General features: G+C 48.6%; 1 protein-coding gene across 1 annotated transcript in view; it reads right to left on the reverse strand.

Annotated features, from left to right (window-relative positions):
• Positions 1-19,957, reverse strand: part of LRRC27 (leucine rich repeat containing 27) — a 715,038-nt gene that overhangs the window by 573,357 nt on the left and 121,724 nt on the right. The gene's annotated exons all lie outside the window — the stretch shown is intronic.

Consider the following 19,957-nt stretch of genomic DNA (forward strand, 5'->3'; position numbering starts at 1 on the left):
CTCTGCTTTCCTTGCTTGCTGTTGGTTGCAGCATGCTATCTCCTGTTGTGTTCGTCTTTCTCATTGTGTGTTTTCTTATCAGAGGGGCATGGACCAAGTACTCCTATGAACTTTTCCCCTGCATTTATGGTCCTTCTATTTTTTCTTTGTGATCAAGCAGGTTTATCGACTGCATGTTTATTGGTGTAGCTCTGCTTTTTGTGGTATATATCCATTCTTTTGGAATGCTTTTTGCATTCTTTTTTAATTTCATACCCACATTCCATGCAAGTGCACATGTTCCGCCTTTCCACTAACCATTGTTTAACACACTCACTTGTATTTGTTTACCACCCACTCCCACTGTCTATTCATTTTTTCTTCTTTTTTTGCTATTTTGCTATGGTAACTAGTGTGAAACCAACCTCAAGCTATTGTAGTGCTTTACACTAAGAGATTAAGTGATTTGCCCAGAATCACAGGATGTTGAGCCTCCCACCGAGACTCGAAACCAGTTCCCCAGCTTCAAGGTTGGCTGTTCTAGCCCTTACGCCATATCCTCCCCCTTGAGATCAGCACATAAGATGTATGGCACTCCTTTGGAATGCACAATTATAATGCGTTCCTATTATGCGTTCCAAAGCAGTGATGGCCCTTTTGTTTTTGTACGATGCTTGCGTTGTCCACAATTGCCATAAATTGGCTGCAGTTTTTGTGTGTGTTTATATATATATATATATATATATATATATATTGCGCTCAAACAACTCCAAGCAATCCAAGGAATTCAAAATATATATATATATATATATATATATATATATATATATATATATATATATATATAAATATATATATATATATGAATAGCAAATGCCCTTGAGCTTACAGAGGGCGACACACGCTGTTCTCACCATCCGGTTTACATGCCTCGCATTGTTTGCCTTCACAGTTCACCTTAATTTTCAGCATGCCCGCCCGACGCGTTTCGAGGCTACTACGCCCCGTAGTCATGGGCCGATGTACACAAACATTGAGGCTTGCTGGTTCATTTCAATACCTTCATTTATTGAAAACCGCCCCCAGTGGGCGTGGCTCACAGGTAATGCACACAGGCATGATGGTATTTGTGGTCCTTGAAGCAGCAAGTATTCGTCTCACCTTCAATTGGTTTCAATGTTTGTATGTTCGTTTGACTCGGTTATTGTCCTTGAGTAGGAACGGTTCTTGTGAAGCAAACAGAGTTCAATTGCAGAACAGCATACTGTAGTGGAGAAAAGCAGTTTCCTCCTCAGCCTTTCCAATTGCGCCACAACAGCTTTCCTGGAAATGGTGCTCCCCTGCCACGGCCAGAGCTGCCGCGAGTATGTGTGAATAGCAAATGCCCTTGAGCTTACAGAGGGCGACACACGCTGTTCTCACCATCCGGTTTACATGCCTCGCCAACCGAGTCAAACGAACATACTTGACTACGGGGCGTAGTAGCCTCGAAACGCGTCGGGACATGACATGGCCAGTGACATCACTCATGACATCATTGATGACATCTCAAATGACATCACTGATGACATCACTGATTTCATCATCCAGTGAATGTGTGTCTTTCTGAAAAATAAATATTTTTTATATATGTATATCTAGAGGTCGATGGAAGGATAAATGGGTAAATAAGTGTCTAAATGGATTTTTTTTGCAAAATTGATTGTATAACTGACTTATTAAGTGTATCTTAGTGAATACATGTATTAGCGAGTAATGTTTAAAGATGTAAATATCTGTATCAGTGTTGCACTTTGTGTATAAGTGGCTGCATGGGTTAGTGAGTAGCTACACAAGTGTCTATCTAGGTTATTAGTTGGTTTTTTGGGTATTAGTACGAGTGCCTATATGGTTTGGTGGGGTATTACTTAGCGCATAAATGCATGAATGAGTGACTCACTGTTTGTATGTGTTTTGAAGACAGCATGTGTGAAGGACTGTATGGGTGGATGAGTGTGTGTATGGGTGTGTTAGTGAGTGAATGACTGTCTCAATAGTGTGTTTATGAGTAACTACATATGTTTTAAACTAGCATATGTGAGTATTGGTGTATATAAGTGAGTATATGTGAGAGTGAGAGATTGGAAGAGCTCCTGTACAAATAAGTAAGTGTTTCTATAAGTGATTGTTTAAGAGAGTAAGTATGTGTACGTTTCTGTAGAAGTAAGTGTAGTGGTGTCTGTATAGCTGTATATGCAAGTAAATGGATGTTTGATAGTTTATTTGCATGTGTGAGTAACTCTATGGATGAGTGTCGGTGTGTAACAGGATGTATAGGTGTATGAGTACATATGATGAGTGAGTACATTTATGAGTGACTATATAGAACTGTTGGTGAATGAGTGGATGTGTAAGTAGATGTTGGAATTACTGAATAGGTTGTTGTAACTGGTATTGGTATCTCCATTTTTTTGAAAATTTTAGTTTCTATTTTTTCATGTGTGTATCAAAGGTTATATTACGGTGAGAGGAGGTCTGCCACTCTTTCACAAGGATGATGTCATCCGTGATGTCATTTGAGATGTCATCAGTGATGCATTGAGTGATGTCACTGCCGATGTCATGAGTGATGTAATATGTGACGTCATCAGAAGTGCATTGCAGGCGCGCAAGTTATAGTTAGCTGAACTAACTATAACTGGGGAATTTCAATGGTTTTGTATGAGTGAAATGTCCAGCTAACAGTGAATTTCTAAGGTTTTTTAAATGCTAATTCCTAAATGACGTGGCTGAAACCTATATTTTTTTCAGTGAATTTCTAAGTTTTTTTAAATGCTAATTCCTAACTATAACATGGCTGAAACCTATGGTTTTTTCAGTGAATTTCTAAGGTTTTGTAAATGATAATTTTTAAATGTATTGTTGTTTTTTTATACTGATTTACTACATTGTCTTTAACTATTTATTTTAGATATTTTATTATTAATGACATTACATATTTTTAAAATACATTGACATTTTTTTTAAAAAAATATTGAAATTTTAATATTTGTTTTTTATTTCATATATTTTTTAATTTATATATATTATATATATATTATATAGCTGGCAATGATATCCTATGAAAGGAAATTCAAGTTACTGTAAGTACGGTTAGAATTACTTTTCAGGATCAGTAGTGGGCTGAAAGATGCAGCACTGAGGTGTCTCCTGATAACAGGTGAATAAATAGGAATAAATAGGAATTCATAGTTTGGCTGATTTTAGAGGAATTTTTTAAAGTTCCAAAACTCTACACTTAAAAGAATTTCCAAGTGAAACCAGTCAATGTTAGCCTATAGAAGGAAATTCAAGTTACTGTAAGTACGGTTAGAATTACTTTTCAGGATCAGTAGTGGGCTGAAAGATGCAGCACTGAGGTCTCTCCTAATAACAGGTGAGTAAATCGGAATTCGTAGCTCGGCTGATTTTAGAGGAATATTTGTACGTTTAAAAGATCGACACTAAGAAACTTTTCTGGTGAAAACCACACAATAGATTCCTATGGAAGGAAATACAAGTTACTGGTAAGTATGCTTAGATTTACTTTTCAGGGTCCGTACTGGGCTCAAAGATGCAGTACTGAGGTCTCTTGTGATAACAGGTGAGTAAATCAGAATTCGTAGTTTGGCTGATTTTAGAGGAATATATTGCTCAATAGTGAAGGAAGGGAGGGGTCCCGAGGTGACGTGTGCAAACACGCCCTGTGGCACGTTTTAAGTTGGGGAATTAATTCCTCTCCAATCCTGAGGTCCCCTGTGGGCCAACTAGCCCACCAGGTACCTCCAGTATGCACCAGGGAGCTGCGTTGCAGAGAGGTGTTCAGAGGGCAAGCCCCCTTTTTACAACACTCTGCAATGCAGCTCTGTGGCGCTTAAAGGAGGTACCGGCGGGCTAGTTGGCCCCTAGGGGACCTCTGGATTGAGGAGGAATTAATTCTGCACACATATCACCTGAAGCCCCGCTCCCTACCTTGACCACTGTGCAAACGCGCCCGTAGATCGTTCTAAGTTGGGGGATTAAGTCCCTTTGCATACTGGAGGTCCCTGGGGGCCAACTAGCCCACCAGGAACGTCCAGTATGCGCCAGCGGCTGCGTTGCAGATAGGTGTAAAAAGGGGCGTGGCCTCATTACACCTCTCTGCAAAGCAGCCCGCTGGCGTGTATCCAGAGGGGGAACTAAACCCCCTGGGGGCTGCAATGCGGAGAGGTGTAAAAAGGGGCAAGTCCTCATTACACTTCTCTGCAACGCAGCCCCCTGGCGCATACTGGAGGTTCCTGGTGGGCTAGTTGGCCCCCAGGGACCCCCAGTATTCAAGGGGAATTAGTTCCCTCTCTGCAAACGCGCCAGGGGGCGCGTTTGCAGAGAGGTGCAATGAGGGGGCGTGGCCTCCTCCCCGATCACGTTTTTTTAAATGTACTTATAAGAAGGGGGGTGTAGCCCCCCTTCTTTTTTTTTGGCCCTGGGGACCCCGTCCCCCAGGGCCTGCCCCCAAACTTTTAATTTTTTAAAAAACATTTTGGAAAGGGGGCCGTGTGGCCCCCCTCCCGGGCCCGTGAGCCAGCATTGCTTTTCTACATGGAGAGCAGCTAACATGCTGCTCTCCATGTAGAAAAGCAATCGGCTTTGGTTTTTGGAAGAGAGAGCAGGTTTCCTGCTCTCTCTTCCAAAAACCAAAGCAGTTTGCTATGGTAGGGCGAGAGCCACGAGGCTCCGCCGTACGTTCGGCACAGGAATTGAAGGAGCCGGCGCATGGAGGAGTTGGACCCATACCCATAGCGACCCGGTGATAACGGATTTTCATCCCGTGCTCCGACCAGTACGCCCTACTACAGATTGTCAGCCCATGAGGTATCCCGGCCACCGGACTGAACTCCGAGTGCTCTGTCTCACCATGAAATTGACCACAGTAGGGACCGGTTATCAGGAACTATCCTACTAAGGACCCTATTTTGTTCTTTATCAGAACAATCCAGACGCTGAACCTAAGGAACCGCCCACCTCCCATCCACTCATTGTCCTGAAGAAGATCCGCCATGTAAGGGGTAATATCCCTACAATGAAGGTCGAAACGTCGACTACCAGCCACAGCACATGATTGGAGTGTGATTAAGTACACCTGTCATTTTTGATGCTCCAATGATGTTTGTTTTGAGTCTTTAGATTAACTCTGTTTTGGCTCCCCTGTGAAGCCACTTTTTCAATTGTTAGAAAAAATTTACAATTGATTTGTTTGTCACTTGAACCTACCCACACTTTCCCAACACCGCACCCCCTCCTCCTTTCCCTTGTACAGTGGGCACTGTTATAATGCGTATCGATTATTTATATGTATATATGCACTAAAAAAAGAAAAAATACAGTGGAAAACGTATACACACTATTTTGAATAAACAATAGTGTTTCTTAAAGGATTTGGTTTAAGAAAATTTGTTAGTGTTAAAAGTAATTCTACTAGGTCTGAGACCACTTCCTATATAACACATAGCTACCCAGGTCCCTTGACTACCGGGTTCACCTTCTTACTGTAATGGAAGTTCCTGGTGGGCTAGTTGGCCCCCAGGGACCCCCAGTTTTCAAGGGGAATTAGTTCCCCCTCTGCAAACGCGCCAGGGGGCGCGTTTGCAGAGAGGTGCAATGAGGGGGCGTGGCCTCCTCCCCGATCACGTTTTTTTAAATTTACTTGTAAGAAGGGGGGGTGTAGCCCCCATTCTTTTTTTTTTCTCTTTTTGGCCCTGGGGACCCCGTCCCCCAGGGCCTGCCCCCAAACTTTTAATTTTTTTAAAAACATTTTGGAAAGGGGGCCGTGTGGCCCCCCTCCCGGGCCCGGGAGCCAGCATTGCTTTTCTACATGGAGAACAGCTAACATGCTGCTCTCCATGTAGAAAAGCAATCGGCTTTGGTTTTTGGAAGAGAGAGCAGGTTTCCATAGCCAACTACAGTGTCCCGGGGGTGGGCACCCCGGGGCACTGCAGGAGCCGTCCCTGGGGGGTGGCGGTCCCCAGGGCCACTACATGGCTCCAGGAGGGGGGCCACGCGGCACCCTCCCAACATTTAAAAGCCCCGGGGTGGTGGCCCCTGAGTTGGGGGGTCCGTCAATTTAAAAATGTAGTGCCCCGGGGAGGTGGCGGTCCCTGGGGCATGTGGGGGGGCTTGAGCCCCCCCACACAGGTTTTTTAAATTTTATTTTAGAAGCCCCGGAGGTGGCGCTCCCCCGGGCTGGGGGGCCGCGAGCCCCCCATACATAATGTTAAAGCCCCAGGCAGTGGTGTTCCCCAGAACTGGGGGGCCCCTCAGGGCCCCCCATTATTATAAAATAAAAGAAGCCCCGGGGGTAGGGGTCCCCGGGGCTGCGGGGGGCTGTGAGATCCCACATGTGTACGGTTAAAGCCCCAGGGGGTGGCGGTCCCCGGGGCTGTGGGCCCCTCTGGGCCCCCATTGTAAAAAAGCACATTGCCCCCAGGACTTGGCCCCCCCGGGGCTAATTAGAAAAAAAGCAGACTTCAGGGTTTTTTTTTTTCGGGGGACACGCGTATCCTACGTGCATCCAGCGATTTAAAAAAAGATATATATATTTTTTTTTGGGCCTTGAGGGTCCTTGTGGGACCCGCTGAGCAGGCCTGGGTGGGCAGGGTGTTTCTACCCTGTCCCCTTTGCGACTATTGCGCACTTGTTTTTCAGTTTTCTTGTGCCTCGGTTCTACCGAGACACAAGATGGCTGCCAACACTTGCTTGTTTGGAATATTGACAGACAGTTGACAGTCAATTAACATGCAGCTCGTGCTCATAAGGGTACGCGCATAATCCTCGGAGGATACGCGTACCCTACTTCGTCTATAGACATATCTATGATTTTACTTTTGATTTTCTCAAAAACTACTGAACGGATTTACACCATTTAACAAAAAGCGTAATCTGCAAACCAAAGTCTACCTTTTTGCCAAATTTGTTTTTATTCTGTTCAGCAGTTCGGGCTGTAGCCGTGTCTAAAGGTCCCTACGGAAAATTGCATGGGGAAAACACGTTTTGGGACACCCCTTTTTTCTCGGCCCGCTTGACAAATCACCCCAAAATTTTCGGGATAGGAGCGGAGCACCCCATCTTCTTGGAGAATTTTACGAAGATTCGTCGACCGGCGCCAAAGTTATTCTAAATAGAATGTTGCGGATTTCCTATGGTAACTAGGTCATAACTATATCTACCTACTGGCGACCGCTTGCTTCATTGAAGCGAGAGCAGGTTTCCCTGATCTTGCTTCAATGAAGCAAAGCAGTTTGCAATGACAGGGTGGGAGCCGCGAGGGTCTAGCCCTTACATTACAAACTACAGTGTCCTGAGGGTGGGCACCCTGGGACACTGCAGGAGCTGGCCCTGGGGGGTGGCGGTACCCTGGCCCTTAAGGCTCCAGGAGGGGAGCCGCACGGCCCCCCTCCCATATTCTACAAAGCCCTGGGGAGTGGCGGTCACCAGTGCTGTCAGGGATCCCCCACTTGGAATCTTTAGAGCCCCGGGGAGGTGGTGGCCCACGGGGCGTGTGGGGGGTCTTGAGCCCCCACACACAGAGTATTTTTTTGTATTAAAAAAGCCCCGGGTGTGGCGGTCCCCGGGGCTGCGGGGAGGCCGTGAGCCCCCGCATGTATTCTGATAAAGCTCCGGGGGTGGCGGTCCCAGGGGCATGGGGGGCCTTTGAGCCACCCACCCTCTTATTAACAATGCCCGAGGGTAGCGGTCCCCAGGGCTGGGGTGCTATGAGCCCCCCTACACATTTTGATATAAAGCCCCAGGGGTGGAGGTCCCCTGGGTTGGGGGGCCTCTTTGGGCCCCCTACCCATTTCTTACATTGCCCCCAGGATTTGCCCCCCCGGGCTGAATATTAACGAAGCGCGGGAGTCCGCGCTTCATTTTTTTTTATCTGCAAGATCCGCACACCCTGCGCGGATTTTGCTGATTTGGGCCCTGAAATTTGGGCCCTGGGGGTCCTTGTGGGAACCCCTGAGCAGGCCTAGGGGGCCAGGGTGTTTCTACCCTGCCCACTTTTCGCATTTTTTTTGCGTTTTTTTCTTAGGTTTCTTGTGCCTCAAGATGGCACAAGATGGCTGCAAACATTTCCTGATTTGGAATGTTGACAGCCAATTAGAATACAGCTCATGCTCTGCAGGGTGCTAGTGGGGCGCTCCTGTCAGCTCCTATACTAAAAGTTTCAGGGTGATTCGGTAAGCGGGGGCTGAGAAAAAAGGGGGGTCCCAAAACGTGTTTTCACATGTTATTTTCCATAGGAAACTTTAGACACGACTACAGCCCGAACTGCCGAACGGAATTACACCAAATTTGGCAAAAAAGTAGCCCTTGTTTCAGAAAGAACTCTTTTAGTTAAATGGTGTAAATCCATTCAGTAGGTCCTGAGAATTCTTTTTTTTAAGAGGTCGAAAAATTAATTTCCATTGGAAACTTTAGACACGGCTACAGCTGGAACTGCTGAACGGAATTACACCAAATTTGGCAAAAAGGTAGTGCTTGCTTCAGAAAGCGCCCTTTTTTTAAATGGTGTAAATCCTTCAGTATTTGCTGAGAAACTCAAAACATAAAAGTTTCGATAAATACAGGCGCGGTGGATCCGCGCACCCTCCCAACCACGAGCTTTATTCTAATTGGCTGTCAACACTCCAAACCAGAAAGTGTTGGCAGCCATCTTGTGCCTCGGTAACTGAGGCACAAGAAAACAGAAAAACAAATGCAAAAAACAAGAAAAGGGGGCAGGGTAGAAACATCCTGACCCCCTAGGCCTGCTGAGGGGATCCCAAAAAAGCATTAAAAAAAAATGTGTCCGAATTCGCGGTGGGTGCACGAAGCCGGGCGAGTAAATTAAAAAAAAACAAAGCGCGGACTCCCGCGATTCGTTTTTATTAAAGCCCCCGGGTTGGCCAAGTCCCGGGGGCAGTGACAAAAAGTGTGGGGGGCCCCAATCCCCCCACACTGCCCAGGGGACCACCAACCCTGGGCAAGATTAATGAGTTGCGGGGGCGCATGCAGCCTCCCCGCAGCCCCGGGGACAGCCACCCCCCGGGGCATCTTTTTTATTCTGTGGGGGTCGTCCAAGGCCCCCCCCCAACCCCGGGGACCGCCACCCTGGGGCTTTCATTAGTTATTTAGCAGGGGAACACAGCCCCCTCAGCTGCCCCGGGGACCACCACCCCAAGGCTTTTAAAAAAATATATATCTGTGTGGGGCGGGGGCTTGAGCCCCCCCACATGCCCCGGGGACCACCACCTCCCTAGGGCACTAATATTTAAATGTGGGGTGCCATTACAGACCCCCGCTCCCTGGGGACCACCTCCCTGGGGCTTTGCCAATGGTGGGAGGGGGGCCTCCTTCCAGGAAGCCCTTGATGGCCCTAGGGACCGCCACCCCCAGGACTGGCACCTGCAGTGTCCCGGGGTGCCCACCCCCGGGACACTGCTGTTTGCTATGGCAGGGTGCGAGCCGTGCGGCTCCCGCCCTGTCATAGCAAATTGTGGTTTGAGTTTTGAAAAGTGAGAGCAGGAAACCTGTACTCACTTTCAAAAATCAAATTGGAACGGGGAGCTGCATGTTAGCAGCTCCCCGTGTGGAAAAGCAATGCCGGCTCCCGCAGGAGGCGGGGAGCCTGCAGGGACCGTGGGGGCATTGGTGATCCCCACACGGTCCCCAACGAAGTGGCCAGCTGTCTGGTATGCAAAAGATATCTTGGGGACTTTTACAAAGTTGACTTGGGAATGCATTCCACCCATAGCTTGCAATTGGCTTTGTGGTTTAGAACTCACGTTTAGTGGCTTTTGATTTGCTGGCTTTATTTGCATAAGGCTGTGCAGCTTCAGTTCGTACATCTCCAGGCTAAAGCCATTATTATAGTATTCTTCCACTAACTCGTTTTCTGTAATAACCACACCTTTAAATTTTGTTCTTATCTCGCCAAATTTGTTTGGGCAATCAAAGACCGAGGTGAAATGTCAAGTTGTGTTTTTGAAGGAGCCTGGTGTTTGTTTTGCTTTCGGCTGACTACAAAGTGAGACCATTTTTTTTTTTTTTTTTTTTTTTTTGGGGTTCAACCTGCTTAATTGGAGTAAACAGTATGGTACACAGCTTGGTCCGCCTACAACCCGGAGGCTGGCAGCAAAAAGTTATGAACAGTACACAGCCCAGAAGCCGGCATCCCGGGGGCCCGGCGGCGTATAGAAAAACATACATGATGCTGGTTCTGTAGCCCGGGGAGTAGGACAAGCAAGGATGAGCAGCAGTCGAACAGGGTTTTGTAGGCGAGAGATGAAATCCCTCCCCTGTAGTTTTTTGTTTTCTCCAGAACAGGAACCCAAAACTTCCCAGGTAATAACTACGAGGCCGTATGTGACTGTATTAAAGTGCAAATGAAGTGTGGTGCAGCAAGGTGGGTCGGGCAAGCCGCAGCCCATGGCGGAACTGATGTCCGGGACTGCTATCCCAGTGTGGCAGAAGTCTGCAAAGGTGTGTCCTATAGATGCAGAAGATAGAACGGGGTGTCATCTAGCAAGAGCGTACAACGGGCTGTGGATGCAGAAAAAAGAAAGAGAACATTCATGCCCAGAGAGGGGGGGTTGTGGGGCAGGCCAAGACAGGGCGGCCTAGTTCATTCAGGACGTTGCAGGGTCATGTGAGCGTGTGAGGACGAGGAGAGTCAGATGTCGCAGGAGGCATCAAGGGGCTGTGATCCGGGAGGGGTGCCAGCACGCTGAGGAGGGGCAGGCAGGACGTTCGAACGTGCATCGTCGTCCGGGCGCGAAAGCAGATAATGCATCAGTGGTTCCCAAATATCTCTGGGCCTGCAGGAGAGGGGTATCAATTCAGCAAAAGTGGTGTGTTGATCTTGGCAATATGTCAAATCTGTAAGCCAGTCCTTAAACTTAGGCGCTCTTCCTCTACCCCAGCGGCAAGCAACGCGTCGCTTGGCTAAGAGCAAGGCGATGTCAACAAATTTCCGGCACCCTTTAGGCATCTGCATCGTGTATCCGAGGATGGCGACCAAGGGGTCTGCGGGCACCGCCTCATCCACCATCTCCGAAAGTGCCTCTACAACCTGCTGCCAGTAACGAGCAACCTGAGGACAATCCCATGCCAGGTGCAGGAAATCAGCGTGGTCAGCACGGCAGCGGTCACAGCGGTCGCTGTCAGCCAAACCGAACCTATACTTCCGAGTCGGAGTATAGTATATCCTCTGAAGGAATTTGTAGTGGATAATTTTCAATCTGCTGCTAGCAGACACGCGAGAGGTGAGCGTGCAACAGTATTTCCACTGCTCATCGGTAATGACAATGGCGAGTTCAGTAGACCAGCGCAGACGAGCACTAGAGACCGGCTCCGGGGCAGCATTGCGGATTTGGCGGTAAAGACCAGAGACCAGGTGGGTCCCATCTTGTGATCCCAGCAGGAAGTGCAGTGGCGCTAGGGTCTCAGGTTCATTGGGATAATCAGGTAGGATGTCCCGCATCCCCTCACGCAGCCGAATGTAGTAAAAGAGTTCAAGGGATGTGTGCGCTTGTGCTTTAAAGAACAGTTCCTGAGTCTTGAAGCTACTCTCATGGAACAGGTCGCCCCAACAGGCGATGAGTAATTTGTCACATAGTTGACGGAAACCTCGTTCCGCCAAGAGAGATAGTTGTGGGTGGTAAGAAAGTGGTAATTTAGGAGAGTAGGGCAATGGGCATGACAGGTGACTAGCAATGCGGCGCCAGGCGTCTAATGTGCAGGAAACTGAGGTGTTCGCAGTGGTGATGGACGTCTCAGGACAGTGCAGCAGACCGTTGAGCGGTATAGGGTGTACGATCCAGTCCTCTACCGCTATGTGCGGCATGAAAGGAGTCGGAGCCATCCAATGGTAGGCAAAGTGCGCCTGTGCACATTGGTAGTAAGTTTCAAAATCAGGGACGTCAAAGCCACCTCTATCGTAGGGGAGGGTCAGCGTCGACCATTTTAAGCGGGGGGATTTGCCACCCCAGAAAAGCCTGCGCAGCTCCGTGCGGAGCGTCCTGAAGAAAAAAGCGCCAGGGTAATAGGGGATATTAAGGAAAAGATACAGAAAGCGAGGTAAGATCATCATTTTAATGAGTGAGGCTTTACCCGCCATGGAGAGCGGCAGTGTGATCCATCTGTCCACTGAAGCAGTTAACTTGGTCATGGCTACTCCATAGTTGGCACGCAACGTCTCATCTCTATCGCGAGATATACGAATCCCCAAATATTTAAGATCATCGCTATACCACTCTAGTGGGTAATCGAGAGGGAAGACATGCACTGCATCCGTGAGGGGAAAAAACTGCGACTTTGCCCAATTGATGTGGACACCCGATACCCCTCCGAACATTACGAACTCTCGAAGCAGGGGATTGAGATGCGTCTCGGGATGTTTAACGTATAATGTGATATCATCAGCATATAGGGACACATCTATTTGCCGTTGCAGACATTGCACTGCTCCCTCTCGGTGTAGCTGCCGTAAACGACAGGCGAGCGGTTCGACCGCAATGGCAAAAAGTAGGGGAGAGAGAGGGCATCCCTGCCGGGTGCCTCTAGTAAGTGCAATAGGTAGTGACAGGCGGCCATTGATGAGCACCCTCGCAGTGGGGTCCGTATACAAAAGTCGGACCCAAGAGAGAAATAATTTGGGAAAACCCATGCTGGCTAGAACCGAAAACAGGTAAGGCCATTCGATCGAGTCGAACGCCTTAGTGGCATCCAGGAACACGGCTGCGACAGGGATGTCGGGGTGAACTGTGCGAAGCAAGGCAAAGAGGGTGCGAAGATTATGGGACGTAGACCTTCCCGCCACAAAGCCAGACTGATCAGGTAAGACCAGCCTGGTCATGAGCAGCGACAGTCGGGTGGATAAGACCTTGGCCAGAATCTTGACATCACAGTTTAGGAGGGATAGTGGTCGGTATGAAGCACAGGTGGTGGGGTTTTTATCCGGTTTCAGAAGGGAGGTGATGACCACCTCACGCATAGAGCGGGGAAGTATTCCATCGGCTAGGGATTCCGTGAAGACCTCGCGGAGCACCGGTGCCATGATGTCGACGTAGGTTTTATAAAATTCGGCCGGTAAGCCATCGAGCCCCGGCGCCTTGCCATTACGAAGGGACATGATGGCCTCACGAACCTCGTCCAGCTCGAAAGGAGCCGCGAGAAACTCCCTGTCTCCATCGCTGAGCCAGCACAATGCCACCTCGTCAAGATAGTCAGCGTATGAGGTGTGTTCCACTGCCGTAGAAGTGTAAAGTGAAGAGTAGTGTGCTGTGAAGGTGGACAGTACCTCTGCCGGCTCCCTGACCACGGTGCCGGTGTCGTCAGTAATCTCAAGTATAGTGTTGTGCACCCGTGATGGTCGTGTGATTGCAGCGAGCACTTTCCCAGGCCTGTCACCCTCACAATATTTCCGGGCCACCCAGTGTTTGCCCCGGTACTTCGCCTCCCTGGCTGCCTCCTCTTCAAACTTTGATAGTGTCTCCCTAAAGGTGGCATGAAGGTGTGGGTCAGAATTTGTGATCATGCGGTGTTCCAGAGCCCGCAGGTCGCGCTCCAGTGCAGCTATGGACTGTAGGATATCACGTAGCACCCCGTGACTTTTGGAGATGCAGAAGCCCCTAATGGTGACCTTGAAAGCCTCCCAGATGTGTTCAACTGACTCTACTGAGCCTTTATTTCGTGGGAAAAAATCTGCTATCTCCTCACCTAGCTCAGTGCAGAAGACATTGTCCAAAAGCACATCAGGACGCAGTCGCCACTGAGGTCGTGGATCGTCCCACCCAGGAATGCTGAATTGCATAGACACAGGGCTGTGATCAGAAAAGGTCCTAGGCAGGTGCTCTACTTTCACCAACTCCGCAGTAACTTCTCTGTCAACCAGAAAATAGTCAAGACGCGCCCATGTCCCAGTGTGTGAGGTAAAGTGTGTCCCTTCCCGCCCCTGGGCATGCAGGTGTCTCCAGGCATCTAAGAGTCCACCCTCCTCCATGATTCCCTCCAACGTCTCCCTAGACTTGGGCTTGTAGGAGCTGACACCATCCGCCCTATCCAAGGGGGGCACTAGTGCGAGGTTGAAATCCCCACCCCACACAACATGTCTTGCCCCGACAGCTACAATCTTCCCCCACAATGTGGAATAAAAGGCAGGTGTATCAACATTCGGTGCGTACATAGAGACAAATACATATACATCACGGCCAATTCTTCCCCACAGTAAAGCATAACGCCCTTCTTTGTCCACCGCCTCTCCGAGATGATGAAAAGGCACTCCGCGGGCAACGAGCACCGCAACCCCCCTTGCATATGTCGAGTATGAGGAAAAAACACGGGTACTAGCCCATTTTGCCGCAAACGTGGCCATGCCCCGAGCAGGCAGATGCGTCTCCTGCAACATAACAACTTGCACATGATGCCTGTTCAGATAGGCAATTATATTTCTGCATTTCTTAGCATTATTTAGACCCCTGACATTCCACGATATGCATGTCAATCTCGCATTCGCATTCGATACCGCCATAGATACAGCAAGTCTATATGTGAAAGCGCCTGAGGGGCTCTAGTGATATAGCCACATCCATCTCGCCCAAACCCAAAGAAACACCACATTAGCAGATAAAGATACAGTCTAAGCAACAAAGGCCTCGTGAAATCCAACCCCCCCCACCCACCCCAGCATCCCAAACATGCCAGTAGCCATGGATCCCCCCCTCGTAGTCCCGCCCCAACCTCCCTTTCAACCGCAACAGCAGCAACAAAAAATTCAACCATGTAATGGGGAGCACCCAGTAGGGGTAAAGCATAGAGTGCGTACTGCCACCACCTGGTCCTTAGCTCCAGTACTGTACTACCCTCGGTGGAGACTAAGGCCAAGGGAGTGGTCCTTGGCATACATTACCACTGGGGTGCAGTGTCCATGCATGTCCATCATTTTCTCGTCGCTCCAGCCTCCAAAGTTCCATACACTGTCGGATAGACAGCAGGCGTGGCCGGCGTGGTGCACATATCCTGCAAGTAGAGTTAGTCATCTCGTTGTTCAGGGGGTATATCAGCATTCTCCAGGTCCTCTGCAGGCACATTCCCGCCCCTGCGCGCTGCACGTACAGATTTCAAGAAATCTTCTGCTTTCTGCGGGTTAGTAAAGAAACGTTGCTTACCCTGATGGGTAACTCGCAGTTTCGCCGGATATAGGAGGGCGTAGTCAATTTGGGCCTCCCGCAGCTTTTTCTTTACGGGCAGAAACTTGCGCCTCTCTTCCTGGACCATTGGTGTAAAATCAGGATATATTGAAAAAGCGACCCCATTGTACTGCAGTGATTTCTGAGTGCGGGCCGCCCGGAGGGCCGTGTCACGATCCCGATAGTTCAATAGCCGTGCTATTATAGGCCTAGGAGGTAAGCCAGGCTGGGGCATTGGTGCCAGTGATCGGTGGGCCCTCTCCACTATGAACTGAGGAGAAAAAGCGTCCTCTCCGATGGAACCCCTAAGCAACTTTTCCACGTACAGCTCCATTCTGCCTGTGGCTGTGGATTCCGGCACATTCGTTATGCGTATGTTGTTGCGGCGACTGCGCGCCTCCAAATCTTCGTTCTTCGCCGCTATGACGCGTAGCAAATTGTCCATCCGGGCCAATTGCGACGTATGGGTCGCGGTGGCGTCTGTGTTGTCGGAAATCCGCTGCTCCGCAGCCGTAATGCGCTCCTCATGGCGGTCAACCTTGTGAACAAGGGCATCCAATCGAGCCGTTACTCCATCCACTTTCTCCACGACAGTGGCAAAGCCCTGTCGCATCTCCTGGATCAGACTCGTGAGATCCGCCTCAGGGGCCTGGGGTGGGGGGGGGGGGGGTGGGTTGCGGAGGAGATGTGCTAGGTCCTGGGTTCATCTGCGTCGATTTAGCGCTTCGGCGAGCATTGTCGAAGCTCAGTTTAGGCTGGCGGTGTTCAGGTCGCCCCATGGCAGCTCCCAGCGACAGTCCACAAACCCGGATGGGCAGTAGCAGGGCAGTTCAATGGTCTTGGGAAGGAGTGGCCAGTCGGGAGGGGGCAGGATGGCCCCACCGCAGTGCAGTTGTGTAGATTTAGAACAGGAGAGATGTCGGTGAGCCCTGTCGGTTTGCACCCCCCCAGGCTCCAGAGAAGCGTCAGAGGATGTGTGAGCAGAGATGTGCAGAGTACTCAGAGGACACCAGTGGCGTGGGGTGATCGAGACAAAGCCCAGGCTTCAGGGCCCGTGGCAGTTCCAGTTCAGTAGGATCAGGGCCAGCAGGTCAGGCAGCGTCGGCCAGCAGCGAGGAAGAGATCCTCCCCGGGGATCGCCACACAGGGGGGTAATCCAGGGCCCCCACGCAGGACGGAGACACAGCAAGCCCCCGACTCGACAGAATCCTCTGGTGTGGTCACGGTGCAGGGGCCCGCCAGCAGGGAGCACGGTGCAGAGGTAAGTCCCAGCACGGCGGGGTCAGGCCTCAGACCCTGCAGGTCCGTCAAACCTCACTGTGCCGGCCAGTCGTGGTAGCGAGGCGGGAAACAGTCCGGGCAGTCCGCAGCCCCGTCCAGCACGGGAGGAGCAGCCCCCCCCCGAGCACCAACAGCAAGGGTCCAGCAGCGATGGGAGGGGGGAGGGACTTAGCCGAGGCAGGGCGGCCAGACGTCTCCTATCTTCGCGGCGATCGCCGCACGCTTTTCCCAGCAGGGTCACAGGCCGTGGTGGCGAGGTGCGGCCTGCAGCCTCGTGGCGATCCCCAGGGTCGCGTGAATATAGCAGCCGGTCCGGCGCCTGCCCGAGCTCCAGTGGCGGAGCCGATCAAACTGCTACCGGCCGTATCTCCTGTTCCGGAGCACGCAGAGCCGCCAAACTTGGAGCGAGTGTGGGGAACGATGCTGGACACAGGATCTGACCTTTTTGGGGCGAATTAGCACCCCGTGGCGCAGGATCGGTGAAGGATTATGTGCCAAGGAACGGGAGCTGCGCGTCTAGGCAGCCATTCCGTAAGCGCGCCCTCTAGCGCCCCACAAAGTGAGAGCATTTATAAGAAAGAGGAATGCAACATACTTTCTCCATGGTGCCTGCTTTTGCCCATTTTTTATTTTATTTTTCATAAAGCCATCTTAAAAGGTATCTTGTTCTTAGGCAGCACAAAACATTTTTGGGTAAATTCCTCTTCTTTCGTGAGTCCATTTAATTTGTGTAACTGCCTTTTTAGGAACAAAGTAGAAAAATGCATTTCAGTCTCAGTGTCAGCCTAACATATGGTAATCTTGGGCAATTTACACTGTTTAAAAGCCATTCATTGCCAAGCACAGGATAAGATCTTTTCATAGGAAAGAGCCAGCCACATTGTAACACAATTTAAAAATGCATGTTTTTCACTTTAATGTGTAAAGCATGTGCCTTAATTATGACGTCTGTGGCAACTCGTTTTAGAGAGTTGAATACATTTAAATGCACTTTTTAGGAAAGCTTTGTGTTTATGTTTAGCTACAAAATAATGATGTATTCCGTCTGGAACTGTGCCTTTTTCGGAATACATACATTACTGGATATAAAAGATTTCCTCATTTTTCCTTGCAGGCACTAAGGTCATAATTTCAATGGTGGAGCAGGTGCAGGGGTAAAAGGGCCAAGATTTCTAGAAAACCCACTGAACACCAGTGTTTGCTATATTTTGCTACTAAATAAGCAATCACAGCTGCAGTTGCCGTTCAGGCACTAGGGACATGATTAGAATGGTGCTGTAGGTGCCGTGGCACAGGGTCAAAAGCTCTAGAAAACCCACAGAACACCAAATATTGCTATATTTTACAACTAAACAAGCAGTCACAAGTCCAATTACCTTGCAGGCATGAGGGTCATGACTTGAACAGTACAGCAGGTGCAGTGGCAAGGCGGCAAAAAACTCTAGGAAACCCACTGAAAACTGTTTATTGCTTTATGTTACTACTAAATAAGCAGTCACAAGTGCAGTTACCTTGTCAGCACTAGGGCCATTACTGGAATGGTGCAGAGGGTGCAGTGGCACAGGGGCCAAAGTGTCTAGGAAACCCACTGAACATAATTATTGCTTTATGTTACTACCAAACAAGCAGTCACTAGCGCAGTTACTTTGCAGGCAGATGGAGTGGCACAGGGGTCAAAAGGTCCAGGAAATCCACTGAACACCGATTGTTGCTATATTTTCATACTAAACAAGCAGTCGGGAGTGCTTTTTGTTTCTTTTGTAACTATTGCACCCAAAATAACACATAGCCTTAAGCATCACTGTAATAAAAGCTGTAACCTATTGGACTTTTCTGTCTACCTACAACTTATGTTACATTCAGCGCATTTATATGGTACAATTTCACGATTTTTGCTTGGTCCTAAAATGTCTCTGAATGTGGACAAACTAATACCTTGGCATGGGCATTCTCTATTCTATAACATTCAGCACTTAAGCTGCTGTAAACACTATATATGCACTTACCATGTGGCATTCTATGCCAAGCATTGGCAAAGACAATTGGTCTCGCATATGCAAGATCTATTGGCTTTGTCAATTTATTTTTGCCATAATATACTGCAGGGTTAGCATCAATGCAGCAGAACTGAAAATAAAATAATAAAAAAACATATGGCGCACTAAGCTGACTGTGTCATACAGCTTTTTTACGTTACCTTCAGCCATGTGCAACATGCTAAAAAACATTAGCACAGCCAATAAAATTTACAAAGGCAAGACCTATAGGCCTTGCCAATGCTTGTTTTAAACTTCAAAAAATGCTGCACAGCAACTAGCGCTGCTGTGTAACATGTTGAACAAATATTACAAAACCAATAGATTTCGCAGAGGTGAAACCTATTGGCTTTGGCAATGCTGTTATTTATAGGCTATGTTGCTTTACAGACTTCTGAGAGTCACAGAGAAGGGCTAACATGAAAACTACATTATTGTATTTAAATATGTGGTGCTAGGGATAATTCACCAATGTTGCTGAGCTCGTATCATCTCAGGTGCTACCCACATCTGATGGGAATGAAAAATGTCTAGTGTCCGCCGCAATCGTCTGAAATGTAGGTCACAGTGGTAAAATTGAGGGTTCTCTCATTGTTAGGAGAAGACAGGCAGCCTAGGACAGGAATACTCTAGAGCAATGACCTATATGCTCCAATATTGGGGATGTAGTGAAACCATTTTTCCACTTTGACCTAAATTTCTAATGACTAAGGTAGGCATCTGACATTTTTCATACAGATCAGATGTAAGTAGTACCTAATGCATTCATGACTTTGGTTGCGTTTTTTCAGCAGAGAGAGTGGCTTTAGTTCTGACGAATGCCACTGACACCGCCTTAGAGCGTTGAATAGGCAGAAGCATGTCGATATGCGCTAGTGGATAGAATTACCCCCACTTCTCTTTTATTCTGCCACTGGGGGATTTAATAAAACCTATACATTCAACTGAGTATTTAGTTTTAACCCACAAATATACTTTTCTATCTTCACGCCACCCTCATAACCTGATAGACGGAATGAGTGGCATAGCCAATAATCTATCTCTAATTCCCCCTAAGTTCCCATATGAGCTAATGGGTAGTAGCTTGCCCTGTACTCCATTGGAGAGGTGCCAGAAGGGGCCTGGTGATGAAGCAAGGGATGGGTGACGGCTTTCGTCCTTAAACAAGGAAGGTTCTCTTATTTACAGTTTCCTTTTTCTCACTGTGCCTTTCCCTACACATCAGAGGAAGTTAGTTCTTTAGTGGATACGCCAAGCAATGATATTCATGAGAAAAAAAACAAGCTTGTTTTAGGAATGTATCATCCATTCATTCATGCCATCCAAGAGAATTATGTTTCTGGCAAGGAAATTGCTCCAGGCAACAGCCACATAAAATATGGATCTTCAGTGACAGGAGAAGGAGTGCCCGCTATATATTTAATCTAGAGAAGATTATAG

This window comes from Lissotriton vulgaris, chromosome 5 (genome assembly GCF_964263255.1).
Source record: "Lissotriton vulgaris chromosome 5, aLisVul1.2, whole genome shotgun sequence".
In the NCBI taxonomy this organism is placed as follows: Eukaryota; Metazoa; Chordata; class Amphibia; order Caudata; family Salamandridae; genus Lissotriton; species Lissotriton vulgaris.